Source organism: Peromyscus leucopus, chromosome 2 (assembly GCF_004664715.2).
Source record: "Peromyscus leucopus breed LL Stock chromosome 2, UCI_PerLeu_2.1, whole genome shotgun sequence".
Classification (NCBI taxonomy): domain Eukaryota; kingdom Metazoa; phylum Chordata; class Mammalia; order Rodentia; family Cricetidae; genus Peromyscus; species Peromyscus leucopus.
Window position 1 is genome coordinate 123,713,771 of NC_051064.1, and position 9,580 is coordinate 123,723,350.

Sequence of the window (9,580 nt, forward strand, 5' to 3'; positions counted from 1 at the left end):
TAGTTAGTCTGGACTGTGTGTCTCAGGATTGGACTAGCCTCTTCATTTGAGTGAGTCTGGGCAGAAGGGTGTGGAGTGGTTTCCTGTGGGCACTTTGGAGAGAAGTAGGTCCCTCTGTAGAGAGACAAAAATATTAGTTGCCTTAGAGAAAAGGAAAACACGTGTCTGATAAAGAAAGGAAATTGAGCTGGGTGGCGGTGGCGCACGCCTTTAATCCCAGCACTGAGAGGCAGAGGCAGGCAGATCTCTGTGAGTTTGAGGCCAGCCTGGGCTACAGAGTGAGATCCAGGACAGGCACCAAAACTACACGGAGAAACCCTGTCTCGGGAGAAAAGAAAAAAAAAAAAAGGAAGAGGAAGAAGAAGAAAAAGAAAGGAAATTGAACACCAAACTGTCTGTCACTCTGAACTCAGAGCCATCCCCCCCTGAAAGGCATGTGCTGGTCTGTTTAAACTGCCATACTAAACTCCCATGAACTTAGATCTTGGAGACTATAGAAATTTATTTCTCACACCAGACGTGGTAGCACGTGCCTTTAATCCCAGCACTTGGGAGGTGGAGGCAGGAGGATCTCTGTGAGTTTAAGGCCAGCGTGCCCTACACAGCAAGTTCCAAGATGGCCAGGACTGTATAAAGAGACCCCCATCTCAAAAACAAACGAACTATTGAACAAACAGCAACAAAAAGAAAACTTCGTTTCTCAATGTCCTGGAGGCTGTGGCCAGCTGAATGTCTGGTGAGTGCCCTTTTCGGTCTCATAGATGGCCACCTCACTGTGTGGTAGAAGGGGCAAAGAGGCTGTCTGGGTCTCTCTTCCAAAGACACTGACCGCATTCATGAGGGCAGACCCTCATGAGCTAATTTCCTCTCACAGGCCGCACGTTCTAATATTATCCACTGCTGACTGTCACCACAGAAATCAGGGGTTGGGAGAAACCAACGTCCAGACTACAGCGAATCTTCCTCTTTTCTCTGCTCAGCAAAATGTTCCACGTGGGATAAAGCTCCTCCCACTGTGAGAATGGTGCAGCCATAGCTCAGGGGTGTGAATGTATCACCTGCTTTCTGGGTGACCTTATAAAGCACACCTCCACAGTTGCCAGGAGGGCACATCCCTGGGATCTCCCTTTCAGAGAACACTGCCCACAGGCTGCAGGGGTCACACCTTCAGACCAGCGGCTTTCAGGAGCAGCCAGATACTTTGATATTGCCAAGAGTGATTGGGCATGCTGGGAACACAAATACCAGACATTTATTTATTTATTTATTTATTTATTTATTTATTTATTTATTTCAATAACTCTGTGTGTGTGTGTGTGTGTGTGTGTGTAAGCAGGTACAGAAGCCAGAGGAAGACACTGGGTGTCCTTCTCTACGACACTGTTATAAACTGGGAATCAGAAAGCCCCAGTTCTAGGGTTACAGGTATATGTGACTCTGTCCAGCTTTCATATTGGGTGCTGGGTGTTGAAACTCACAGCCTCATATACACACCACAAGAATGCTTTTCCACTGAGCCATCTCCCCGGGCACGATGTCTGGCTCTTTCTATACTAAGAAGACTCCTCTATCTACTCCGGACCTGATCGTGGTTCCCTCGGAACTGACAGATTGCCATCGGCCCTTACTATGTAAGCCTCCTTTGTTATGGAATAATCTTTTTGTGCAGTGAAAATGTGTCACTCTGGTTTAATAAAAAGCTGAATGGCCAATAGCTAGGCAGGATTTTCGGGGCAGAGAAGATGTTGGGAAGAAGGGAGATGCCAGGAGGCAAAGAGCAAGCAGGATGGGCAATACGGAGATGAGGTAATAAAGCCATGAGGCAAAAAGTAAATTAATAAAAACGGGCTAAGTTATAAGAACTAGTTAGAAACAAGCCTAAGCTATCAGCGGAGCTTTCATAATTAATAATAAGTCTCTGTGTCATGATTTGGGAGCTGGCTGGAGGGACAGACTCAAAATGTTCCTTCCTCCTTCCTCCCCACTTTCCTTCATGGGTCGGAGCCCCAGCTCAGGTCACCCAATTCCCGGGGAGATGGGAACAAACATCTGCTCACCTCAGACTGGGGACCAATGACCGGCCGAAAAGGGCAGGTACTAGCCAGAGTTCAACTTGGTGAACCAGTGAATTCCATTGGTGGTTACTTACAGGAGCATGGGTGAGGAGTTACAGGCGCAGAAATGTCTCAAGACAGCTGCATCACCAAAGCCCACCCCAGCATGGGTGATGGCTCACAAAAGCTGGAAACCTGGAGCTCACTGTACAAGTTGCAGGCCACTCAGCAAGAGGGAATTGTCTTTTTCAGGCAGCTGGTCTGGTCTAGGCAGCTGGGCTGGACTCTCCCTCCTCCAGACAGCCGGTGGTGTCTGTTGCTTCCAGGTGGCTCGGCTGGTCTTCGCCTTTTCTGGGCAGCTCAGCTTGGCTGAGGACTTCCCTTTGGAATATCCTGTGTCTTAACAAGCTTCCCTTCTTCAAGATGGAAGGTTTTAATCTCAAGGGAACTCCTCCACAGTACCCCACCACAGTCACAGGGTCCTCTCTGCTCCCTGCCATCTATTCTTCCAAGCTGGTTCTCCAGGAAATCTCTTGTCCCTCTAACTGGACTCCGCCCCTGTCTCCATGAGGAGCTAAGGTGGCAGAGCCTTCCTGGGCCATTGGCCCATGGCTGTCCACACTCAGGAGAGCACAGGACTGGCATTAGAGTCTTAAAAGCCTCCATCATCGCTAAGAAGTGAAGTAGAAGTGTGGTTTCCCTGACAACACAGAGGACCTGGTGGGCTCCAATTTCAGCCACATCAGCTACTTCCCAAGACCTTGGCTCTCACAACCATCGGGCCTCCATATGAAAGCATCAGAGAGGGAGTTTGGAGGCCGAGAAAAGAGCCTTTGGGTTCTAACCTAGTCTCTGCTCCTGACGTTCCTGCTCTGGACTGTCCTCACTCCATTTGCACCGTGGGACTTTGTTTAACCTTGGTGGGGAAAGGCAGAAATGGCTGTTTGGAGCTTTAAGGAATGACTTAATTTGGGGCCAGCAAGATGGCACATCAGGTAAAGGTACCTGCTGCCACGTCTGGTGATCTGGGTGCCATCCCCCAAAGTTGTATGGTGAAAAGAACCAACTGCAAGTTGTTCTTTGACCTCCAAACTGTGTGCACTTGTACACACACACACACACACACACACACACACACACACACACACACACCATACAATGGAAGGCAGGGGATGCAGCTCAGTTTGTAGAGTACCTAACTGGCATGCATAGAGCCCCTGGTTTGATCACCCACATAAAACAGGGTGTAGTGGTACACACCCGTGGGCTCACTACTTGAGAGGTAAAGGCAAGACGATCATAAATTCAAGGTCATTTTCAGCTACTCAGTGAGTTAAAGACTAGCCTGGTTACATGAGACCCTGCTCCTCCTACCACCTCCTCCACCACCACCATCACCACCTCCACCACCACCTCCACCACCTCCACCACCACCACCACCACCACCTCCACCACCACCACCACCTCCACCACCTCCACCACCTCCTCCTCCACCACCACCACCATCACTACCTCCACCACCATCATCACCACCACCACCACCTCCACCACCACCCAAAAAAAGAAAGAGAAGCATTAATTACAGTGGTAGGGCTTAATTACTGTGGTGATACACACCCATAATCCCAGGTCTCAGGGATACTGAGGAGGAAGGATCACGGGTTTGAAGCCAGTCTGAGCTACATAGCAAAATTCTATCTGAAACACAAAGAAACAAAAATGGACCAGACCAGATAGTCCATAGGCAGGAAGCTACTGTCCTCCCATGCTACAGATAAGGCCCAGTTCTAAGGGGAGCTGGGCAGCTCCCTGGGATCCAGGAAGGTCCAAAACCAGAGAATGAGCATCCTGTCCTCATGTGTGAGCATAACAAGGACCAGGTTCTTTCTCTATCCCTGCCCCACCCCCACTTGAGGAAGCTCAGCTCTTCCCTGCCTCTCACAGTGTCCTGGTCCTGCTGACATCATGCACACATGGAAGAGAAATCTGTGAGATTCCAGAGGGGCCGAGTGTGGGAACCAGGATACATGTTGCTGGCACCGCCCCAGGCTGAGACTTCTCCGGAGCCCCTGGGTGCTGCCAAGGGGGCTCTGGAATGTGTCTGGAACCTCTGGCTTCCTCCACAGCAGGCTGTCCCTTAGGGCCTGGGAAAGTTGGGAGGTTCTGAAGGTCATTCCAGCTCAGCCATTTCAGGACTTGGGCTACTGCAACATGGGAGTGGGGAATGGGGGAGCATCCAGCCCCAGGGCTGCCCGTTACTCTCAGGAACCCCCTTCTTCTCTGGACAACATGACCATCATGACCTCTAGAGTCCATGGCTAAGAAAAAGGAATCAAGCCAATATTGTCACCCACATTACGCAGAAAAGGAATAGGGAGCATGTGTATGTGTTAAGACAGACAAATAGACAAAGACAGATGGTCTCACTCTCATCTCCACCCGCCCCAGGGGAAGCTACGCATTGCCTGTTCCACACATGTGGCTCCCAGCAGCTGCACATTCCGTCAATGACCAGCTGTGGTGGCAGCTGTGGAGGTGGGGAGTGAACACTGATGGGTCCCAGGAGGGAGGGGGAGGACAGGAAGGGCCTGAGATGAGCAAGGGTCAGGGAGTGAGCCGAGGAAGCCCACAGTGTTCCCAGGCTGGAACACAGAGTGGAAAAGCAGCCGCTAGGAAACTGACATCTGGGCCTTGGCATAGAAGATCTGGGGAGGTCAGGGCAGCCCCAGAATGCCCTAACGATTGCTTGGCGTGTGAAGAGAAAGGCTATGTAGTGAGATACATGGGCCTGAATCTCAGGCGGGCCTCACAAGAGACACAGGTTTGGGAATGACTGTAGGAGGTGAAGCTATGTATGAGTGTGAAGGAATCACCTAGGGAGAGGATGGGTAGAGACAAAGATGTGGCCTCCACACACCAGGCACTGTACTGTGTCTCATTCGTTTCGTCCCTACAAGTCTACAGCAGGAAGATTTTTCAGCATAGCCCACTTTATAAATGAGGAAAGGAAAGCCTCACTGTGCGCACTGGGAAGTATTGCTGGCCCTCTGTGGATCCCAAGGCCTCAGACACAGAGGAAGCCGCGAGACACTGCAAAGAGGCCATATGGCCCCAAGGTGCTACGGGCAAAGGGACAGTCCTGGTAGTGACTGTGCATTCTTCCCAGTGATCACAGCACTGCCTCCTCCACAGAGAAGGTAGAGACCTTCAGGGTCCCTCCCACTCTGTCTTATCTCCTGACATTCAACCATCCTGTGCCAAACGCCTACTATGTGCCAGACTCTGGCGGGGAATAGGAGTTGACAGTAACCAAGCCTGGCAGAGGTTACTGCTTTGACGGGGTTTCAAAGCAGTCTCCAAGACAGACATAAATTGTTGCACAATTCTTAATTTACCAGCTGCTGCCAGAGCATCTCTGACCCCCTACCCCCCTGCTTTCCCACAGTATGAGAGGCCCCGTGGTCAGCCCAGCACAGGGCTCTGGAAACTTGGTTCCACATCTGGCACACATGGTGACTAACCGTTTGTAACCTGGGCCACATCTGTTTGGTGATCTGAGAGACGATGGGACTGACCTGGCGTGACCTCGGGGAGCGAGAAAGTGCCATCAGAGCTGAAACCTGTCCCTGAATATCTCCAGCTTGACAAGGGAAGTGGGAGAATCGCAGCCTTCTCCTGTCCCCCTCCTCTCAGACTGGGGCTGCCTGCAGGACACTCCAAGGGCCCCCAGACTTATCCCTCTGCCTGCAGCTGAAACCTTCACCATCAGCCAACAGATGCTGGCCCCGGGACAGCTTGTGTTCTCTCTCCCACTGACCCATTCCCTAGATACACCCCCTTCTGCATCCTCAGAACTTCAGACAGATCAACAAGCCCGAGGGATCCTCAGTACCGGGCGTACAAGCATGCACCACCACACTCAACTTTTTTCTTGTTGTGTTTATGTTTTTGTTTTTTAGACAGGGTCTCACTATGTGACCCTGGCTGGCCTGGAACCCAACTCATAGAGAGGCACCATGCCCAGCTTCAAAGCCTTTTTGTAATGCCTACCCATCTTGAAACAAAGTAAAAGCAAACAGACCCTAGCTAGACTCTACGCTTCTCTCACCCTGGCTTAGTGTCCCGCCCAGTGAAGTTTCTCAAACAAGGGTTCTGGCAGCACATCGTCATTGCACACCTATCACCTGCTGTCCTTAGTTGGGGTTTCTATTGCTGTGAAGAGACACCATGATCACAGCAACTCTTACAAAAGATAACATTTAATTGAGGTGGCTCACTTACAGTTTCAGAGGTTTCGTCCATTATCATCATGGTGGGGAGCGTGGCAGCTGGGAGCATGGCAGCATACAAGCAGACAAAGTGCTGGCTACATCTTGATCAGAAGGCAACAGGAAGATGAAGCACAACTCTTAAAAGGTCTTATTAATAAAATCAAACCTGATGCCAGTTATCGGAGTGAACGCTGAAAGATCAGAGAAGCAGAACAAGCCACAGCCACCTCGCCTCGCCAGTTCCTCACCTGATCCTGTTTCCTCAGATTGAAAGCCTCTGTGTCCTCATGTCCTAATGGATCTCAGCTGAACTGCTGCTCTAAAGCCTAAAAGCTTAACTGACCTCTAGTTCCCGGTTTTCATGCCTTATATACCTTTCTGCCATCACTTCCTGGGATTAAAGGCATGAGTCACCATGTCGGCTTGTTTCCAGTGTAGTTTTGAACTCACAGACATCCGGATAGATCTCTGCCTTCGGAATGCTAGGATTAAAGGTGTGTGTGTGCCACCATTTTCTGGCCTCTGTATCTAGTGGCTGTTCTGTTCTCTGACCCCAGATAAGTTTATTAGGATGCACAACATTTTGGGGAACACAATACCACCACAGGAAGTGGATTGTGACACTGAGTGAAGCTTAAGCAAAAGAGACCTCAAAGCCCGCCCCCACAGTGACACACTTCCTTCAACAAGGCCACATCTCTCAATAGCGTCACTCTCTATGAGCTTATAGGGACCAATTACATTCAGACTACCACACCTGCCAAACATGTTCCAGGTGCTGGATACTTCAGCAGTAAACACCAGACACACATTTCTGCTGCCAATCAGCTTATCTTCTTTTTGTTGTTGTTGTTTTTGTTTTTCGAGACAGGGTTTCTCTGTGTAGCTTTGCGCCTTTCCTGGAACTCACTTGGTAGCCAGGCTGCCTCGAACTCACAGAGATCCGCCTAGCTCTGCTTCCCAAGTGCTGGGATTAAAGGCATGCGCCACCACCGCCTCGCTCAGCTTATCTTCTTATGGGATCAGCTCATCTTCTTATGGGACCTGGACAGTAAGTAACTAGACATATCTAACATTATGTAAATTATGTTGACGGATGCTGTGGGAAAGGAAGGATATGGTGAGGTGGAAGGCATAGACTGATTGGAGGCTGCTGGCTACAGAGCAGTGAGGAGAGTCCTCTCTGGGGATGTGACATTTAAGCAAAGACCTGGATGGAGTGAGAGCTGCTAAGTTCGGACACAAGCAAGAAAAGTCAGCACATTCAAGGCTCGGAGTCAGGGAACGGGCATGGAGCTTGGGGGAGGAAAGGCAGGAATGCTGAAGTTGGAGCAGGAGAGAGGCAGAAACAGGCGGGATGAAGCTAAAGAGATAGTCAGGGGCAAGAACTAGCCGGGTGACCATACCTCTGGTGTCCCCGGACCATTCTGGAATAAATACTAGTACTGCATCCCTTCAATCTTAAAGATGCTGAGGGCTAGATGATAAATTATACACACACCCCAAGCAGACGCACGGAAAGCAGCTAGCATTTGGTTTAAGATGTGATGAGAAGCCTGTGGGTGGTACGGAGTGGGAGGTGACATGCTCTGATGACATTTTAAAAGATCACAACCAGCGGGTGGTGGTGGCACACTCCTTTAATCCCAGCACTTGGGAGGCAGAGGCAGGTGAACTCTGTGAGTTCGAGGTCAGCCTGATCTACAGAGCGAGTTCCAGGACAGCCAAATCTGTTACACAGAGAGACCCTATCTCGAACCCCTGCCCCTGAAAAAAAAAAAAAAGGATCACAGCCAAGTCCTGGCAGCTCTTTTTGGGTTCCCACGGTGCCTTCTTAGTTCTCCTAGCCTTCCGAGTACCCTCCCCTTCCTGGGCTACTGGCTTGCAACCTGCTCTGGTGTCTCTTCTCCAGAACCTTTCATGTGTTCAGCCTTTTATATTGCTGCATGACACTGTCAACTACAAAGTTCATACTCAAGAGCTGTGCAATAGAGGCTCTCTCTCTCTTTCTTTCTTCTTTTTTTTTTTTTTTTTTTTTTTTTTTTTTTTTTTTGGTTTTTCGAGACAGGGTTTCTCTGTGTAGCTTTGCGCCTTTCCTGGAACTCACATGGTAGTCCAGGCTGGCCTCGAACTCACAGAGATCCGCCTGCCTCTGCCTCCCGGTGCTGGGATTAAAGGCGTGCGCCACCACCGCCCGGCCTTTCTTTCTTCTTTAACATGCAAAAAAGTCCAGTGTTTTAAGTAAACTTTTGATTTTGTGTCAGGTGCAAGTGATCCATGATCTACAGGCTGGACACACCTGTATGGAGTTCCTTCGATCAGTACTTCTCAGCTGGGAGTGATTTCTGTCATCTGGTATTCTCTGCATTTTTTTTCCTCTGGAAAATGCTGCTTGCTTCTCGTGGGAAGTGGCTAGTGTTTAACCTGCTCTGGGCCACAGAGGAGCCCCGGGCAGCAGTTAGCCAGCCTTGAATGTTAGCAGTAGGAAGGTTTGAGAAGGCCTGTGCTGAGTTAGGCATCAGAGGAGGTGCTCATACAATTAAAGATGTGCTAGAAGCCACAGCGGAGGTAGAAAAAAGCCAGGTATAACGGCTCACACCTGTCATCTTGGCCCTCAGGAGGCTCAGGCAAGAGGCTCTTGAATTAACATCAGCCTGGATTATTTACTGATGTCAGAAAGAGAACAAAAGAATAGGGAGATGAGGAGGGAAGGAGGAAGTGAAAGAGTAGTAGGATTTAAAAAACATATAAGGTCCCAGGCGGTGGTGGTGCACGCCTTTAATCCCAGTACTCGGGAGACAGAGGCAGGCGGATCTCTGTGAGTTCGAGGCCAGCCTGGGCTACAGAGTGAGATCCAGGACAGGCTCCAAAACTACACAGAGAAACCCTGTCTCAAAAAACTGGGGTCATACCAGCTCCTCCTCCTCCTCTGCCTGTTGGCCATAGGCTGGGTTATTCTTCTCTTCTCTCGTTTGTAAAGGTGAGGAAATAATCAATAGCACTCCCTGGTCAGCTGGGGTTTAAATGAATTAGAACTTACAGAACACTTAGGACCTTTCCTCACTTAGGACAAGTACTCACCAAACAGTGAATAATAGGCTCCATCTCTCCATCCATTTGTCCACTCCCATAGCTTTAAAAGCCATCTATTACCTAATAACTTCCAAACTTAGATCTTTTGTTCCAAACCCCATACTCCCTATTTAACTGTGCAGTGTATTTTGAGGACTTGGGACATCTCTTGTGAACATGCCC